This window comes from Delphinapterus leucas, chromosome 15, assembly GCF_059928025.1.
Source record: "Delphinapterus leucas isolate spDelLeu-1000000601 "Yukka" chromosome 15, BTC_Dleu_Yukka2, whole genome shotgun sequence".
Taxonomy (NCBI): Eukaryota; Metazoa; Chordata; class Mammalia; order Artiodactyla; family Monodontidae; genus Delphinapterus; species Delphinapterus leucas.
Window position 1 is genome coordinate 31,989,541 of NC_143143.1, and position 20,016 is coordinate 32,009,556.

Here is a 20,016-nt window from a genome sequence, read left to right on the forward strand (position 1 = left end):
GGGCTGCGTGCAGCAACAAAGACCCAAGGCAGCCAAAAGTAAATAAATTTATAAAAAAAAAAAACAAAAAAAAAGTCTCAGGTGCTGTATTAGCCACTTTAATGCCTTAGGACAATCCAATTCTTATTTTCTTACGGGGAAACTGAGACCCAAGCAGGTTTAATAGCTGCCCAAGGTCACTCAGGCAAGTAAGCAGTCAAGCCAGGATTATAATCAAGGGTTCAGACTCCAGAAGTAGGATCTTAGCTACATCTCTATACCAGGATGCTCACCTGTGAGGCATCTTCAAAATCTATTAATTAGTAGTCCCACCCAGCATAGAAAGTGGAATCACATACGTTTTCCCTTGTTCTCTTGAGTAATCCCCCTCCCCAGCTCCTGTGAGCCAACAGAAAATGACAGAGAGGAACACAGATCCCCCTCCTGGGTCTCTGCATGAAACACAACCTATTGGGAGGGGCCTACAGTCATTAAAAAGGCACCCATCTGTCTTTTCTAAGCTCTTATAAACTCTCAGAGGACTCCCTGGCTTAGTGAACTATCACTCAATGCTGTGAACACCTGGACAGGGCGGCAATCATTTGGAGCACAATCGTAAGACACGCAAGAATCACAGGGGAAGATGGTGGTTCGGCAGTGGTACCCGGAACAGCCCAGGCACGCCATAAATAACAGGTGAACGAATGAGAGAAACGAATGAATGGATTTGGTTAACTAAACAACATTCACAGTAAGAGCTGACACACAGAGAATGCTTACTGGGCTCAATGATTAGGGCCCCCTTGCTCACGGCTTTAGATTCAGCATCACATCTCATTCCCTCCCGAAATCTTAGGATTTCATCTCTGCTATCATGTCTATTTCACAGAAGTGAAAATTAAGGTTTGGAAAGGCAGAGCATCATTACCCCTCCAAAGGCACACAAATAATAAGGAGTGAAGCCAGTCTGACTCAAGAGCCAGGCTGCTTAGAGTGTGCACCAGCTAACTGAGGCACTGTCACACTGCATTCAAATAGCCTAAAGGGAGAATCCACCCTTAATTGTTAAGAATTAGAGGCACGGATAGATTATCTTCTTCGTGGTGAAGTTGAAGTGCACAAGGAAACCATAAGAGGTAAGCAGAGGGCATTTGTTCAAAAGCATAATAGCCGGGAAGATGGAGGTGGGAGGTGGTTTCAGTGAAAAGATAACATTGATTTCTAATTAACATCCCAACTGTTTGCCAGGTAATAGATGGTTCAACCAGTGCTTAAGGGGGTTTAAAAAAAGTTTGAGAGGTACAAGGTGCTTGGGTGTTTGACACATCCGCTAAAATCATTGTTTTAATCACTGGAGTTGCCTAGGAAGAAAGCAACTGTGAGACAGGAATGAATGCCCAAATGTAACAGATACACACTACTATATATATAATAGATAAACAATAAGGAACTACTGTATAGCACAGGGAACTATACTCAATCTCTTGTAATAACCTACAATGGAAAAGAATCTGAAAAAAATATATATATATAACTGAATCACTTTGCTGTACACTCGAAAGTAACACAACATTGTAAACTCACTATACTTTAATTAAAAAAAAAGAATGTAAAGAAGATGTGGCACATATATACAATGGAATATTACTCAGCCATAAAAAGAAACGAAATTGAGTTATTTGTAGTGAGGTGGATGGACCTAGAGTCTGTCATACAGAGTGAAGTAAGTCAGAAAGAGAAAAACAAATACCATATGCTAACACAATATATGGAATCTAAGAAAAAAAAAAAAAGGTCATGAAGAACCTAGGGGTAAGACGGGAATAAAGACACAGACCTACTAGAGCATGGACTTGAGGATATGGGAAGGGGGAAGGGTAAGCTGTGACAAAGTGAGAGAGTGGCATGGACATATATACACTACAAAACGTAAAATAGATAGCTAGTGGGAAGCAGTCGCATAGCACAGGGAGATCAGCTAGGTGGTTTGTGACCACCTAGAGGGGTGAGATAGGGAGGGTGGGAGGGAGGGAGACGCAAGAAGGAAGAGATATGGGAACATATGGATACGTATAACTGATTCACTTTGTTATAAAGCAGAAATTAACACACCATTGTAAAGCAATTATACTCCAATAAAGATGTTAAAAAAAAAAAAAGAATGACTATCCACATGCTCCATTCATGTATGAAGGCAGCAAAGAAGTAGGGGTGCAGGATACTGATAAATAAGAAACCACTCTTGGGTTACATACTGTCTCCTCTCTCTCTCTCTCTCACTCTAGCAACTAAAGCTAGCCAAATAGAGCATTAAAAAAATATTATTGTTTGAGGAATTATCCCAGTAAATTACAATATAGGCAGGCAAAGAGGAAAATAAGTAAATCCCTATCACTGATTATTTACTACATTCCAGGTCCTTTTAAGACTGTGTTTGCTGTAAACAAAACAATGTACACTTAAAAGAAGTACCGTTCATGGTATTCATGAATATTCATGGTTCACACTATTGTTCCAATATTTTTATCTAATAATATTTATAGCTAATAAACTCTGTAGAACAAGTATCCCTCTCTGTGTCTTTTGTTTTTAATGAAATAATTGAGCCATCACCCTTGACTTGGATCTAATGTAATGTGACCACATGCTATTATTTATGTGAATATGCTTAATTGACTATCTCTGGAAAGATGCACAAAAATGGTAACAGTGGAACCTCCGGGGAATAGAATTGACCCGGGGGAGTGGGGTGCAAGGAGGCCTTTCACAGTAAACCTGATATTGTATGTTTGCATTGTGTACTGCACAAATGTAATATTCTAAAAATAAAGTATTTTATATCAAAATAATGTAATATTTTCTTTGCAAGTTTCATAACACTGCTTTCTAGACTTTACAATGCAGCAGCGGTGGAGAAAATTGACTTCCAAATGAGTTAACCCGTAAAGAATCAAGTGTGACAGATGCAAGAAGGTGCTATGTTAATGGAACGTTTATGTTGCTTACATAGATTTTCCCCTCATAGCACCATGGGTTTAGGTTGAAATTTTGTATAAGACTAGCTACATCTTGTCCTAAAGGAGAAAAATGTCCTATGTCTGTATCTATCTCTTTTTTTTTTTAATTGAAGTATAGTTGATTTACAGTGTGTTAGTTTTTGGTGTATAGCAAAGTGACTCAGTTATATATATATAATATACATATACATATATAACTGAGTATATATATATATTTTATATATATATATATATATATAACCTTTCTCATATTCTTTTCCATGATGGTTTATTACAAGATATTGAATATAGTTCCCTGTGCTATACAGTAGGACCTTGTTGTTTATCTGTTTTACATATAGCAGTTTGTATCTGCTAATCCCAACCCCCTAATTTATCCCACCCTTTTTCCCCTTCGGTAACCCTAAGTTTGTTTTCTATGTCTGCAAGTGTTTCTATATCTTTTTATCTCCGAATTAAAAGAGAAGCTACTTTTTTCCCACTGCATGACGGAGAAAAAGAAGATATCAGAAACATGCTCCATGCTCTTTGTTTTTTCTTTTTTTCCAGTGTCAAATATCAGGCAGGGTGTGTTGAAGCTGAGATGCTGGACATAGCAGTTCAGTTGTGTCAGACATACGCTAAACTGTTTTTGCCACTTTTTCACCTACTGCCTCCTCTGTACTCTGGGAAACAGCCAGCCCCAAACTCCTTTTCATCAGCTTCTTCAGCCCATACTGAACGGGGCTGACATTTGACCTGTGGAAGCAGGAAATAACACAGAATATAGGGCATGCCAAACCAGTGACACCTCTTCCCAGCAGTAGTGACAGCCGAGCTGTGGGTTAGATCCTGGAGCTCCCAGACAGAAGAGAATCACCCATCACTCTTAAGGGAAGGCGACTGAAGGTCTTAACCTCTTCTGTCTCTTCCATTTGAGATACACCCACGGAGGACAAGAAAAGGGACTGAACTTCAAATCTTGTTTGAGTTCAACATCTCTGAATTTTCCCCTTTCTTGATCTGATGTGCACAGCTTTACATGTAAAGGAGCCACCTCTGCCCCCTTTCAGAATTTATTATAAATTAGAGAATATCATGACTCATCCTTTGAAGAATCCTAGTAAGGTTCAGATGTAAACTGGACCAAATGCTCCAACCTTATGTGTTTTAACTAGCATGGTTCACTCATGTTAATATGATTGACAGCAATAAAACAAGTCACAGTACATAAGCCAGTTCCAACTTTGGGGAGAGGCACCCGGCAACATATACCAAAATGCAAAGTGTATGTAACATCTATCAAAATGCAAAGTGTATGTAACATTTACCAAAATGTATGTACTTAAAAAAATTGAGCCCAGAAGTTCTCCTTCAAAGAATTTACCTCATGGATATGGTCACAAAAGTACTCCAAGACGCTGCAGTTCTGTTACCAACAGTCAAAAGCTAAACGTCCTCCCCGATAAGGAACAGTTAAATAATGATATCTTCGTGCTACAGATGAGTGGGCACCATGAAAAAGAGCGTGGCTATGTATATTCATCGATTATGAAAAGTTCCCCCAAGAATGGTTGTAAGCACATAAGATGGAGTTCACGTGGTTACCTCTGCAAAGAGGAATTTTTAATTTTTATTTTATTCCTTCCTTCCCCCTGTGAACTACTTTTTGTATATTATTTTTATATTTACAAGGCCAATAGGATTCATTTTGGCAGTAAGACCACAGGAAAGTTTTTCATTGATTTGTTTTATTAAAATACTAAGCCCAACTTTTTAAAGTGCAAAAAAATGTAAAGCAAACTATACTCCCCTACCCCCCACCCTGAGCTCCACTCTTGCTTTCTGCTCTATGTCAGTTTACCCTTGTGTTTTCCATTGGCTCTGAACTCCTGTTTTCTAATCACATGCTCACCCATTGGACTTGATAGCAGGAATCAAATTGCATTCCCTGAGATATCTGCTTAGGCCCACCCTCATCTTTTTATCCATCCATCCATCCATTCATCCACCCATCCTATGAGTCATTCATTTCAAATATTTGCTGAGTGCCTCATGTGAGCCAGGCATTTTTCTAGGTCATGGAGAAATAAGGGTGAACAACTTGCTGGCATGGCACCTATACTTAAGAAGTTGAGAGTCTAGCGTGAAAGGCAGATGGGGAAATAAGCTCCCACACTTCCGTGAGATAAGCACCATGACAGAGGGGACCATAGGATGCAGCTGGGTAATACGGTCAGGTCAAGAAAGACCTTGTGAAGCCAAAGGAGGAAGCAACCCAAGTGTCCATGGCCAGATAAATAGATAAACAAAATGTGGTATAAACAAGTCGTCCCTCAGTATCTGGGGAGGATTGCTTCCAGGACCCACCACAGATATCAAAATCCAAGGATGTTCAAATCCCTTACAGTTGGCCTCAGTATCCATGGGTCCTGCATCCACGGATAGGAAGGGCCGACTGAATGCACGATTAAGTATCACTCAGCCTTTAGAAAGAAGGGAATTCTGGGGCTTCCCTGGTGGCGCAGTGGTTGAGAATCTGCCTGCCGATGCAGGGGACACGGGTTCGAGCCCTGGTCTGGGAAGATCCCACATGCCGCGGAGCAACTGGGCCCATGAGCCACAACTACTGAGCCTGCGCGTCTGGAGCCTGTGCTCCGCAACAAGAGAGGCCGCGACAGTGAGAGGCCCGCGCACCGCGATGAAGCGTGGCCCCCGCTCGCCGCAACTGGAGAAAGCCCTCGCGCAGAAACGAAGACCCAACACAGCCAAAAATAAATAAATTGAAAAAAACCAAAAAACACAATAAGTTAAAAAAAATAGAAGGAAGGAAATTCTGGCACATGCTACCATATAGATGAATCTCGAGGACACTATGCTGAGCAGAATAAGCCAATCACAAAAGGACAAATCATGCATGAGTCCAGTTATACAAGGTCCTTAGAGTACTCAGATTCACAGAGACAGAAATGGTGGCTGCCAGGGTCTGGGAGAGAGGGAGCCAGGGAGTTAGTGTTTAATGGACACAGAGTTTCAGTTTGGGAAGATGAAAAGTTTCTGGAGATGGCTGCTGGTGGTGATTACCCAACAATGCAAATATACTTAATGCCACTGACCCGTACACTTAAAAATAGTTATGATGGTAAATTTTATGTTCAATACTGGTTCATTAGTTGTGAGAAATGTTCCACAATAATGTAAGATATTAACAGAAGAAACTGGGTTGAGAGTAGTACAGGAGATCTGTACCATGTTTGCAACTTTTCTGTAAATCTAAAACTATTCCAAAACAAAATATTTATTTAAAAAAAAAAAAGGCTTCATGAAGGAAGGTAATTCTAAGCCTAGGTATGAAGGATGAACTGAGGTTGCCCAAGGGAATGGTGAATGGTAAGATCGTTTCAGACAAAAGAACCTCACACGCAATGGTCCAGGAGTGAGATGAACAGCTTGTTAGGTTCAGGAACTGAAAATTACCCAGTCTGGCTGGGACCGTGCTTCCAAAGCCTAAGATTCACAAATCAGGTCATTCGTTGGGTTGGGACTCTACGGTTCCAGCAACATCCCGACCCTTGATAGTGGCTTGAGTACCAGTGGGATCCACCATAGGAAAGCGTTTACTTATGATGCTTGGAGAAACACGGGTGAGGACCCAGGGAAGCTGTTAAATCCCTGCTCAGGGGCTGGCCTGATACCACTTACCACAGTCCACAACAACTTTTCTTCGGAAGACTGTAAAGCATCACACGTGTCATCTGACATTTTCCCTGACCCACAAGTTCCCCGGATTCCTAAATGGCTCACGCCAGGACCTACATCACACATCAGGATGAAAGCTCTCACACCCCGAAAGTTCCATGAGTATCAGTGTTAATAGCTCAATAGAGAAATAGATGGAAAGAAACTCCAATGTGTTATCTGCAAGTTGTCATTTAAAAAAAGCAGCATCGGGGGACTCAAAAACAAGCAGTGTGGTGAGTATGAGAAACAGCGTGAGCTATCTTCCCAACAGCTCAACACAGTATCAGCTTTCTAATCGGGATATACCCGGGGAGAAGAATTTATTGTTTTAATTATAATCTGAAGCACAGCCTTGTTTTTTGATAAGGCGCCAAAGCACACGCTCTTTGGGGTGTTCCTGACGGTAAAGGTCGGGCAGGTGTATGGGAGGTAGCTGGTGCATTGTCCCTCTCCCCTTGCAGCTCTTTTGATCCTGTGCACCAAGCAATTTGGCTGTGGAGATTTAATCCCAGGGTTTTCATACACAGCTTGTTACCTTCCTGCCAGCTCAACCAAGTTCTGTGATGCTCCCTTATTTGCAAGCGGCTAAGCTGATTCTGTCCTCAGAAGCTCAGCAGCTAACAAGCCAGAATTAGGCGTTTTCCTCCCGCTCCGTTTGCGGTGAATGCATTGGGTTCAGCTAAAGGTTTTCCTCTTAGCGATAGCCTGTTATTCAAAATGTACAAATTATGGACATACCCAGTCAAGTTCATGACCGGAATTCTTGGACTGAATCAGATCAGGCTCATTACTTTGGCTATAGATTGAGCTCTCAGGAAACAAAGGAGGATTCTTCAGAGACTGAAGTCAGGCAGGACAACAGTGGTTCGCAAAGGGCTGCAGTGGGGACAGGGAGGATGCTGCGGGGGCACTGTCTGAAGGATATGGGGTTTCAGACCCGAATTCCTATCTCCACTTTTCTGTAGGTGTGCAATCCCATTTAATCCTCAAACAAGGTCAATCCTCTAGCAAGGTCACTCTTTACTATCACACCACATTTTTACCGTTGGATTATCTTGCCCAAGGTCCCACTGCTAGTAAATGACAGAACTGGGATTTGAACCAGTGTTTGATTCCAAAATCCATGTTCTCACCCATTATCTTATACTGCCCTCTCTAATATTCTAGGGATTAAATGTCCTCTCTGGGCATTTGGGGGTTTCCAACCTCTGTAGTTGTTATGCTCGATTATCCTCTCCATCCAAAGTGCCTGCCTTTAAGAAGGCACCGAAAGCCAGACACACAAAATCTCCCCTGTCAAGGGTTGACACTGGAGATTATGCAACCTATGAGCCTTGGAGGTATGGGATGTGCCATGCAGTGGTCTGTCTTTAGTCTTTGTTCTCTACTTCAAGGTCACCTGGCAGGTCATGGGGGGATGGGTTAGAAAGTTCTCCCTGCTTTTCTAAGTGCCTAAGTTATAACTCTCATTGGAGCACTTTGGAGCTTGAAGAAATCTGATTTCTTCTCTAGGAGACACTCCTTCAGTTGCCTCTGTTATACACTTGGATGGCTTATCCTTCTCATCACAACTTTAAATAATCTACGTAGTTATGGGCATTGTTTGCTAAATACACTGAAGCCGCACAGAAACCGTATCTGTTCACCTCTGTTTTCCTAGTGCCTTAAACTGTCCCTGGAGCACAGGAGTTGCTTTGTAAATATCTTCGGATTAGATGAGTCACTCCTGTGGCTAAAGAGCATCAGTTTCTCCAGCCCTGCCTGGGTGCATGTACGCCCTGGTCATTCTGCCATCTGGGTCGTGCCCTGCTGTAATCTGTCCTCATTCCTCTGGAAGTGTGGTGTCCCCAAGTGAACACTCTGTGTACAACGAGACCAGGATAATAACACAGTCCCCTTGATGGAGAACCTTTGCCCATGCATCACACAGACGCTTCATTTTCCTATCATGCCTGTGGATGCACTTAAGTTTCACTGTTGTCATTTTACAGATGTGCATGGCTAATGTGTGCAGAGCTGGGATCCAAAGCGATGATCCATCCCAGATAAGCCGAGTTCTGCCTTCTTTGTGAGGCTCAGGGGAAAGCAAGACAGCCTGAGGGTTAAAGCAAACTTCACATCTGCACTCCTGTACCCCCTGTATGACCTGCAGTGACTCTCCTTAAACTAAGCTCCTCTTTTCTTACCTGGAAAATGCAAACATTAGTACCGGCCTCACAGGGCTGTATGTGAATTAAATGAGATAATGCACTTAGAAGGGTTAGCTTGGCACAGAATAAGCACTCACTTAATTTAACCTTTATTGCCATTATTAAATAGCAGAGGTCTGGCAAACCGCAAAAACGCAACGGCATTATTTCCATACACAACACTGCGGCATGGCACTGTTAGGTTTTTGTTCCATAAATCTGACTTTTATTAGATGTAAATGACAACCGGGCTAGCTTTTTGGCAGTTTAAGTTTATTGCTGACCCAGACAGCCTTCCCTGTTGGCTAAAACCAGGAGCCTTTTGCTCTGTGCGTGCTCAGCCCCAGGGCTGGTTAAGCTGAAAAAAATTCCCTGAGTAGGTTTACTCCACCCTAAGCTCAGGATCAGAAAATGGAGCCAATACATTTCCTGCTTAAAATTGGAACGACGAGATTTGTTAGAGAGATGTCTGCTTTCTATTATCCAGCCTGTCATTTTTAAAAAAAATAATAAAACTGCTTAGTTGAGTACCAAGAGATATTCTTGTTGGGCAAGAAGATATCTTTATGGACAGATAACAGGTAACACTGAACACTCCAGGTCAGTGATTCTAATATCTCCATGCAGATCAGAGTTGCCCGGGTTACCTGTTGCAAATAACATTCCTGCAGCTCAGCATCAGGGATTCTAATTCGCCAGCCTGAAGAGGGACCCATGAATCTGCATTTAATAAGTGTTCCAAGTGACTCAGAAGCAGGAGATCTCCAGGGTATACGCTGAGAACCCAGTATAGGAGCTGACTTTATAAAGGCAGACAGAACATTCCTGAGGAATCTTGGAAGCAGTTAAGTACCATCGTCACTATTTTTATTGTCTTAGTTTCCTGAGCTGACACAAGGAGCCTGGCAATGCTCTCCCTGGAGCTGGGAACAGAATACGCGCTAAGTTATGCGCAAGACTTCTTATGGGAAAGTAGAGATAATGGTGTTTTCTCGGAAGTCATTCCACAAACATCTATTCAGCTTACTCTGTGCCTGCCCGCAGGGGAGGCACTGAAACCCAAGAACAAACAAGACAGGCAGGATCACCACCATCATGGAGCTCACAGACGCATAGAGGATCCCACCCCAACACAAAAAGACAGGCCAAAAAAAAAAAAAAAAATCAACTATTTACAAATTGTGATGAGTTTGTACCTCGATTAGGTTTGGCAGAGAAGGATTCTCCAAGGATAGGACATGTCAGAGCAGAGTGAGTTGAAACGATTAAGCTAGGTTTGTAAAGAGTTTGTCAAAAGAAGGGTTCCAGGAGAAAGTAAAAAACTAGGCAAAGGCCTGAGGTAGGAAAGAGTTTGGGGTTCTCCAGAAACTGAAAGGAAACCATGGTGGCTGGAGCTTAGTGGATGCTGGGGTGAGAGGTGGGCAGGGGCCTGATCATTCCCTGGAAGAGAGAATATTCTAGCAGAAGGTAATCCCAAGGGATGGAAGAGAAAAGATTCCAGATGTATTTTGGAGAACAAATCTATAGGAAAAAGAAGACATTATAGATACTGCTTCATTTAACAGAAGAAATTGAGAAGCCGTCATTCGGGGATTCTTTTTTTGTTGTTTTTTTTTTTGCGGTACGCGGGCCTCTCACTGTTGTGGCCTCTCCCGTTGCGGAGCACAGGCTCCGGACGCGCAGGCTCAGCGGCCATGGCTCACGGGCCCAGCTGCTCCGCGGCATGTGGGATCTTCCCGGACCGGGGCACGAACCCGTGTCCCCTGCATCGGCAGGCAGACTCTCAATCACTGCGCCACCAGGGAAGCCCCGGGGATTCTTAACAATAGTTTTAGCATCCCCTGCTTGTGTATTTCCCTGAAAGCAGAGGATATTGCTGAGAAAGAGGAGGTGGCCTTGGCTGTCCCCAGTGCCATTCCGCCATTCCAAAGCCTCTTGGTCCATTTTTCAGAAGATCATGGTCTTCCAGCGGCCCACGCCTGGTTTGATTTTGAATGTTCCTGTTTTCCAATGATCTTCCTTTAGAAACAAGAGTCAGCGTTCCATAGCAATGGTGATCACATCACTGCACTTTTGGACTAAGTAACCTCGTGGAAGCCTACCGGGGGAGCCTCACGTGCTCCCCGGGAGCAGTTTTCAGAAGTAAGCATTTTAGAACTTGGTTGAAGCAAGGCTGAAGAGGGAATTGCAGCTCCTGAGGGCCGTCTCATCCAGCCTTTACTGTGCCGATGGATATACCCAGCTGTGTGTGTGTACAACACACCGGTATCTGTCCAGGGCATGTGAGCACAGCCTGCTTCAAGACGGTTGATCCCAGGGCCTGAAAATGTCCACCATTACAGATATTTGCACAGGTGTATGTGTATAAACAATTCATCGAGCACCAATGACATGTCTTGGACTGAGATACTTGATGAATAGTGGAGCCCTACCTTTAAGGCAATCCGAGCCCAGGGCTCAGAAGGGGAGTGGCAACTGACAAGTAAGCAGATCATAATGGGGGGCACGGATGGGAAGATGGCGTGGGCAGTGCCGTGGAAGGATTAACTGCCTGGTCTCTGTAGGCAGGCTTTACAAGTAGAATCTCAGTTTCACATTTACCTTTTTTTTTTAAAATTTTATTGGAGTATAGTTGATTTACAATGTTGTGTTAGTTTCAGGTGTACAGCAAAGTGATTCAGTTATACCTGTACATACATTCATTCTTTTTCAGATTCTTTTCCCATATAGGTTATTACAGAATATTGAGTAGAGTTCCCTGTGCTATACAGTAGATCCTTGTTGGTTATCAATTTTATCTATAGTAGTGTGTGTATGTTAATCCCAAGCTCCAAATTTACCTTTTGAGTGACCCAGAACAAGATGCTGATGTGTCCTGTGTCTCAGCTTTTTTTTTTAATATGTAAGATGAGAATAATAATAGTCCCTACTTTGTTGTTTTGTGATGGGGATTAAAAGAGCCAATCAATTTCAAAGGCCTATCACAGTCTAGCACATAGTGATTTTCTTTAAATATTAGCCATCATCATTATTAGAGCAATGTTGGTTAATATTTATTGTTTTTATGAGATCATTTGGGTAGGCAGAATGTCCCTCTGCCCCAAATGTCCACACCCTAATCTCTGGAACCTGTGAATATGTTACATTTCGCAGCAAAATAGATTTTGCAGATGTGATTCAATTTTTAGATTTTGAGATGGGGAAATTATCCTGGATGATCTGGGTGGGTCTAATCTGATTACATGAGCCCTCAAAAGCAGAGAACCTTCTCCAGGAGAGATCTTTCCCCAACAGGAGAACTTGGAGAGATTCAAATTCTGAGAGAGACTTGACCCACTGTTGCTGGAGAAGGGTAGAGCATGTGGAGAGCACAAGAAGGAAGGTACGTAGTTCCTCAGAGCAAGGACCATCTCCCAGCCGACAGCCAGCAAGGCAATGGGGCCCCTCAGTCTTACAACTGACAGGAACCGAATTCAGCCAACAACTGGAGTGAGCATGGAAATGGGCTCATGTTCATGACTCACTGGCATATCCTTGGGTGTGTAAGTGCAAAAAATCATCATGAGTCCTTCCCTAATCTTCCTTGTCACCCTACACACCTCACAGGTGGCTGAAGAAGCCAGTGAGAAGATCCGAAGGAGGACGGAGACCCTCTGGAGAGGGGTCTGAGGGCTGTGGACATGAGAGCACTCATGAAAACTGCCAAATGCTTGTGTTTTCTGGATCACAGAAGCTTACTAAGAGACCTAAGATAGCGTAGATATAAGTTCTAACACCAGCACTCACTACTTACAAGGATTTAGGTTAACTCCTAACCACTGTGAGCCCCAATTTCTCACCTTCTAGTTATGCATTACCACACCATCTTCCAAAATGTCTGTTCAACCCAGTGAAAGCAGTGGCTGTGAGTTCAAATGAAACTTCTAGTTCTTGGAAAAATAAACACAGACAAACAAATAAAATGGAAATATTGTAGTGAGTCAAATGTAAGTTGTAAGTCCGTGGATGGTGGCAGATCCACCCTTAGACACAATTCAGTCTCCAAATTCAAGTTCATCCTCAGTCAACTCTTACTCTCCACATGAAATATCACGTTATTGCTGTAAGATGTCAATTGTGTCAGCTACTTTTTTTTTTTTTTCGGTACGCGGGCCACTCACTGTTGTGGCCTCTCCCATTGTGGAGCACGGGCTCCGGATGCACAGGCTCAGCGGCCATGGCTCACGGGCCCAGCCGCTCCGCGGCATGTGGGATCTTCCCAGACCGGGGCACGAACCCGTGTCCCCTGCATCGGCAGGCGGACTCTCAATCACTGCGTCACCAGGGAAGCCCCGTGTGTCAGCTACTTTTGGTTAACTAAACAAGAGGTAATTTTCTGGCAGACATAAACCCAAATATTTCACTCACCTCCTGACAACCAAGCCCTTCAAGGAAGTTGAGCCTCTCCCCGATGCCAAAGGGGATAAATCTGGATTGCTCTATGTCTGTAGGTCTCAAAATGTTGTTCTGGGACCAGCAGTATCAGCATCACTTGGGAACTTAAGCATGCAGCATCTCAGGCCCCACCCCAGACCTACTGAATCAGAAATTCTGGGAGTCAGGCCCAGCATTCTGTGTTTTCTCAGGCCTTCCAGGGAATTCTGGAGCACATTCAAGTATGAGAATCACTGCTTTAAGTCAATCTTAGGGATCTCATTTCTTTTGCTAAGTGATTAAGGCAAATGATAATCTGGCCAATGCAATGTCAGGAGAAATCTCTGGGAGAGGTGAATGGGCTGCTAAGGAGTTTTTCATAAGAAGAAAAATCCAAAAGGGGCATTTCCTATTCTTTTCTGAAGTGTTATCATCTCTGCATGATGTCTGGAGCAATGGCAGCTATGTTGGGACCAGGAGGAATGCCAGCCTAAGAGGATAAGCAGACACAATGAGAATGGCAGAATGGCAGAGCAGAAATATAGCAAACCCCTGAAATCTTACTGATGTTGAATTGCTAAATTATCTGAATTAGCTGACCCTAGCACAGCCTCATCCCCTGAATTCTTAAGTAAGATCATACATGCCCTTCTGCATAAGCTATTTTTAGTTGAGTTTTCAATTACTTGCTCAAAAAGATTCAACCAATACACTATTTAAACACGATTCCTGCCTTGAGTTGTCAGTAGAAAACAAAAGTCATTCAGCAGGCTGATAAAAGTTACAAATAAATGTGAGTATATTGTGGCCTGTAATGGTTTCAAAGAAAATGGACTAGAATAAAAGATAAGTCTGAAGACCATGCTGATTATATTTTCCAAACCAATTTGGATTTGGGAAAGAGATTTTTGTTCGTGCTATTTCCAAGTGCAAACAATAATTTGGAATGCCAAAATACTGCAATTTCTAGGTCATTTCCTTGATTTACAGACACACACAGTAGAATATTTGAAACTAGAATTGCTCCTCCCAAATCCAAGCTGAATGGCTGCCATAGCAATAACTTTTCCAATTAACAGCTGAAATTTTAAATGCTTCCAAAACCTAGACGAAATGTTTTAATCTGGCAACATGAAATGTATAATACTCTGTGGCTTGGTTTTTATGTATATTCCACTCTAACAGGTCTTTGGAAATTCTTCCTTCAACCATAATATTCAAGTTGCCAGAGAAGAAAGGGAGAAGAGAAGCAAATATATTTTTGCACAAAATGGCAAGTGCCAGGTAATTGCCCACACCAAGTGAAGCAAAATGTTCTCTGGACTTGCCCCAGAAGGTCTGTCTCAAAGTATAATAACGATAGGTGTTCATCCCCAAATCCAAAATCTAGAAATCAGAGATTCTATTGATATTAAAACCCAAGGCTAAATCTATCCATTCTTCCATCCATCCATCCATCCATCCATTCATCTGTCCATCCACTCATTCATCTGTGCATCCATTGTTTTAATTACTCAAGAAATACTTAATAAATCCCTACTCTGCGACAGGTGCTCCAAGGATACAGCAACAGTCAAAACGACTAAAATATCTACCCTGGTGGAGCTCACATACTAGTGGGGAAAGACAGACACAAACAAAAAACATAAACATAGTGTATCAAATGGTGATAAGTGAGTGATGTGACAAAATGGCAGATAGAGAAGGGGAATAGGATATCTGGGAATGAGCAGAGGGTCTGATTTTAATGGAGGGGTCAGGAAAGTCCTGTCTGAAAAGATGATATATGAGCAAATTAGAGAGGGAAGTAAGGGAGTGAACGTGAATATAAGACACTGCTTGTCTTTCTCAGAAGATGGACAAGGGGAGATTTGATAAATGGATGTCCCCCATTGCGGGGAAGTGAGCAGCTGGACACAGAGTAGACTGAACCAGTGACACAGCAGCCCCCAGGGGAAGGTGGCAAGCCATGGAATCAGACAATTCCTGCATTCATGACTGTTAGAGGCAGGTTCTGTGTGGGCTCTGAGGATGCACTGGGGTGCTAAAGACACAAGATCCCTGCCTTTATAATAACCATGATCTGGTGGAAGAGACACGTTGTGCACACCAGGAAGAAAAGTACAGAAAATTAGTTAGCACCTAGAACAGGGAGTCTTGTTCTGATTTGAAGAGTTAATCAGAGGGTATACCCCTAGAGAAGTGATGTCTGAGTCAAAGAAGGTTGAACGTAAGAGCGGGCCAGGGACTAAGGTGGGGACTGGGGGCTGTAGCATCCCAGGCAGCAGGAAAAGCATGTGCAAATGTCCTGTGGCAGAGATAGCATGATTATTGGAGGGACCAAGGAGCAACTGCTTGGCTGGTCATGAGAAGGCTGCAGGTGGGTAATGAAGCTATAGGGACCTGTCGGATTGTAGCAAAGATGTTGATCTTAACCACTGAAAAAATTTTTTAAAATTATGATCATTTTGGCTGCTGGGCGGGAGACGATGTGCTCATTAGGAGAACCAACTGGACTGAAGCCAAGAAGAGAAGGGTTTCTTTTCAGATGTTTCTGGGAGGACCAGAAAGGGCCCTGTCAGGCCGAGGATATGAGGAGAGTAAGATGGCAACAGAGACAAGTTCCTTGAACCGGGGAAAGGAGATCTGATCCCTGCTATTAAAAACACTTCACGAATAATATTCATGATCAAAAACAGGTTGAAGGCAAAGAAACAGAGGCCCAGAGAGCTCCAGGGACTTCCCCAAGGTCACCGCAGCAGGAAACCCAGCCATCCTTCCATTTAATTAAACAGGAGGGAAGAATACAAGGTGAGGTATATTTATACGTGAATAAGTGTGTGTGTGCTTGTGTGTTTTCCACTCATGCGATGCTAATGCCATGACAATGAGATTGACAAACTCTATTTCAAAGCTGTCATTTTGGAAGTAAGAATTAGGTCCACATTGTCAGGAGGCCAGGGGCCCAGGACACGGACATGAAGATGGCATTTTCTATTTGATGCTCCACAGGTCTGTCGCTGACCCCCTGGATATCTGGGGCTACTCACTTGTAGGCATGACACCACTGTTTGAAATAAAAAAGACACCCCTCCCAGCGGATGAATGGTGCCCCTTCCTCCAGGCCAATGTAGCCATGCACCGGCACACAGGGCTTAAACAGAAGACCCAGAGTCGATTTCTGCCCGCTGCTTGTTATCTCTGAGGCCCCCATGAGAAGAGCACCGCATGGTGGTGGCCCTATAGACACCCATCACTCTCAGGAGGGTGGACATCCCAGGATGACCATCCAGTGGTACCAAGGCAGACGGAGGAGGTGAAATGCACGTCCAGGTGTGTTCTCCCAGCTGCCATGCCCCCCTGGCCTACAGGTCCTCAAATCAATTTGGAAATTATTACTCTCAGTAGATGATACAAAGGTTTTGTGACATCAAACAAGATAAAGCGTAAAGGGACTCGGGCCCTTGGCAGATGCTGCTGTGAGTTGGAGATGCACATCATCGTGTCTTGTGTTTAGAGCTTTTCAGCTGAGTACTTCGTCTTTACTTTGGAATTAATCCAGGCCCATAAAACGAGTGCTATATCAACATAGCAGATATACTGGAGCAACAATACATGAAAAGGTGATGCACTTCACAATGAGAATCCACCCACAAGCTGGAGACTGAAGGAGGTATCTTCCAGATTTCCCTAGGAGAGGCCCTTCCTTGACATGAAATATTGGGTGGGCGGCCCTCATCTGGGGAGCCGTTAAAAGAACAGATTTTGTGCTCGGATCAACCCTGCACGGACTTCTGTTCCTACTTCTTAGGCAGGACCGGCTACAGAACTTCCAGGGCTGGTGCAGGAAGAAAATGTGGAGCCCCATGTATAATTTAAAAATTATTAAGAATATTCCAATTCTTTAAGAAGAATAATTCAGAAAGAACCCCAAGCAGAGTGTTACACTATATCTGGGGCCCCTCAGAGCATGGGGCCATGTGTGACCATACAGGGGCATATGCCCATGAAGCTGGCCTTGCCCTCGATGAAAGGGATTCAGTTTGGCATTTCCAAAATAGGGATGTTAATGAGATTGACTTAATAGGGTTGTTCTAAGAATCAAAGGAGGGAAAGAATCTTCGACTGCACACGGGCTCATACTCTCAATAACGTTAGTTATTAGCATTCGTTAAAGTGTGACTAACATCTCTTACATCATCCAAACAAAATGCCTGTATCTGTATAAATATTTAATATTTCCTCGCCAACAGCTCTGAGGTCTGTTAAATTCCTGCAGGGAAAACGAGGCTAGATAACAAAACAAAACACATTCCAAAGAGCTGGAAGAATGAAGCTCTTCAAAAGAGGTGAAGTATCAAAATACAAAGAGGGTAAAGTATCAAAGGAAAGCATCTCTGGGTGTTTAAAAAGGGGGGAAAAAAAGATATCTTTTAGCTAAAACCTAACCATTTGGTAGGTGGAGGGGCTCAGAATAGAGAATTTTCAATCAAAATCTAACTGTTCCTAATATTTGATTCTAGCTGTTTGGAAGATACCGCCCCATTTCAATTAAAAACTAAAACATGTCCCTTCTAGATCTTTAGCTGCAAGATGGCAGGAACCACAACTGTCTTGTTCACTCTTAGCATTGTATCTGTCACATAATTTTTGCCCCATAAATAGGTGTTGAATGAATCCATTAGCCAAACGTGGAACGATGGGCTTTATTATGGGAAAGGGATTGGCCGAGGGCTGACGCCACATACAGAGCGTGGGAAGAGGACAGTGGTCATCGCTATAGTCCCTGGTGGAACCGTCCTGGGTCCACTCTCGTCCCAAGGACTTACTTGGGACCCAGAAGTTCAAAAGGATGGTCAGAAAGGAGAGAAAATACAGATTGGCAATTCCACGTGTTCATGGTGGAAATGTGTAGGTCAAAAGATGGCTGGATCTAGGCTGAGGCAAAACATCATTCTTCTGTTGTATCTCAATTTCCATCCAAATGTTTGCTATTGAATAGACAAGAGTTTTGGATGGTATTTTGTCTTTTTAATTTCTTGATCTAACCAGTTGACTTCATGCATCTCTGTGTAGCTTGCCTTCATGCACCAATGCACAGGGTATAACCCAAAAGGTGGCTTTCATTTACACTTTCTCGTGTGCATGGGAATACTGGATTGTATGAATCTGACTTCACCATACATATAAGAACCTATAATACACATATGACTGGGAAATAGGGCAAGGGGAAAAGGATAAAACATGAATTTCACTTAAAAGCATCAGGAGACTACCTTCCAGTGAAATGATACAATTTTAGGAGACTCCACGTGACACTGATCAAGGAGGTCCATCCTGGGAGCAGGTTCCTCATCTCCTTCCCCAGCATTCTATCTACTGACCCTGAGGATCTTCCCCACCTGCCACTGACTGCGGTTGTCTTAATCATGCCGTTCTCCCTGCTGGGACACCAACCCTTCCTCCACACCTTCTTTGCAGGACAACTTCAGTCCTTTGAAGATTCTCTGCAGCGGACATCCACTCTAGGAAGTGATCCATAAGGGTAAAGGCCCTTTTCTGTGCATCCTAATTTCATCAAAGTGCTTGATATTTAAATCATTGGTTAATATGACCTCCACCTCATTAGCCTGTGAATTTCTCAAGGGTAAGGATGCTCCCTTGTGTGTATGCATCCTCTGTGCCTTGAACAGTGTTTGGTATAAAGTGGATGCTTATAGCATGTTTATGAAACCACATGCAGTACCTATTCAACAAAGCAGCTTTTGTCTTCCTGGAGCACCCAAATGACTGCAAGATGAACACAACAGCTCCTAGGTGGGTCTGGTCCTAGCAGGCTCCTCAGTCTTAGGCCTACATGTAGTGCTTGGTGCCCTCCTATGGGTCCCTATTCTTGGGGTAAAGTCACAACTCCTGATCACGACCTGTAAGACCCTGCCTGCCCCTTACATGTCCTAAATGGACTTGGACCACTCTCTAGCTCCAGTATAAGGATAAATGATCTTTCTCATACTCACCAATGTCCTCCCTACCACAGGCCTTTTGCACATGTCAACTTCACTGCCTGGAATGCTATTCTCATCCCTCCTTAACTGCTTAATTTAGTATCTTTTCACCTTTTGATGTCAACTCAAATATCAGTTCCTTCAGAAAGCCCTCCCTGACCAACCCAAATGGAACTTGTAGCATATATTACTATTGCAATTTTACATTTATTTTTGTGATTATTTCATTCAGGTCTTTTTCTCCTACTAGACTATAAGATTCGTATAATCTTATAAAAAAGATTATACATAGTTTGCTCACTTTTAGATCCTCAGCAACATACAAAGCATTCAATACATTTAGTTGAGTGAATAAATAAAGAAATTGATCGACACCTTCCACAGGGAAGACCCCAGGTCTAGGATACTGACAATTTGTTTATTTTGCATGTGAGTTACTGATAATAGAGGGAGAGGGAAAGCAAACATTTGCATTCCAATGCCAGAGAACCAAGTTAACCTAATGCCATAGGAAGCAATCAGTTGTTCTAGGCAGGAGGGGGACAGACCAGGCATGCCCTCTTGTTCTAAGATCTTAATGCAATTCAGATCACCTACCTACTAATGTGGGCCAATTCATTCTCAAATGATGTGTTTTTTGTGGAAATTGTCAAGCTACATTGTTACCCTAAATAGAATATTACTAAAGTGCTT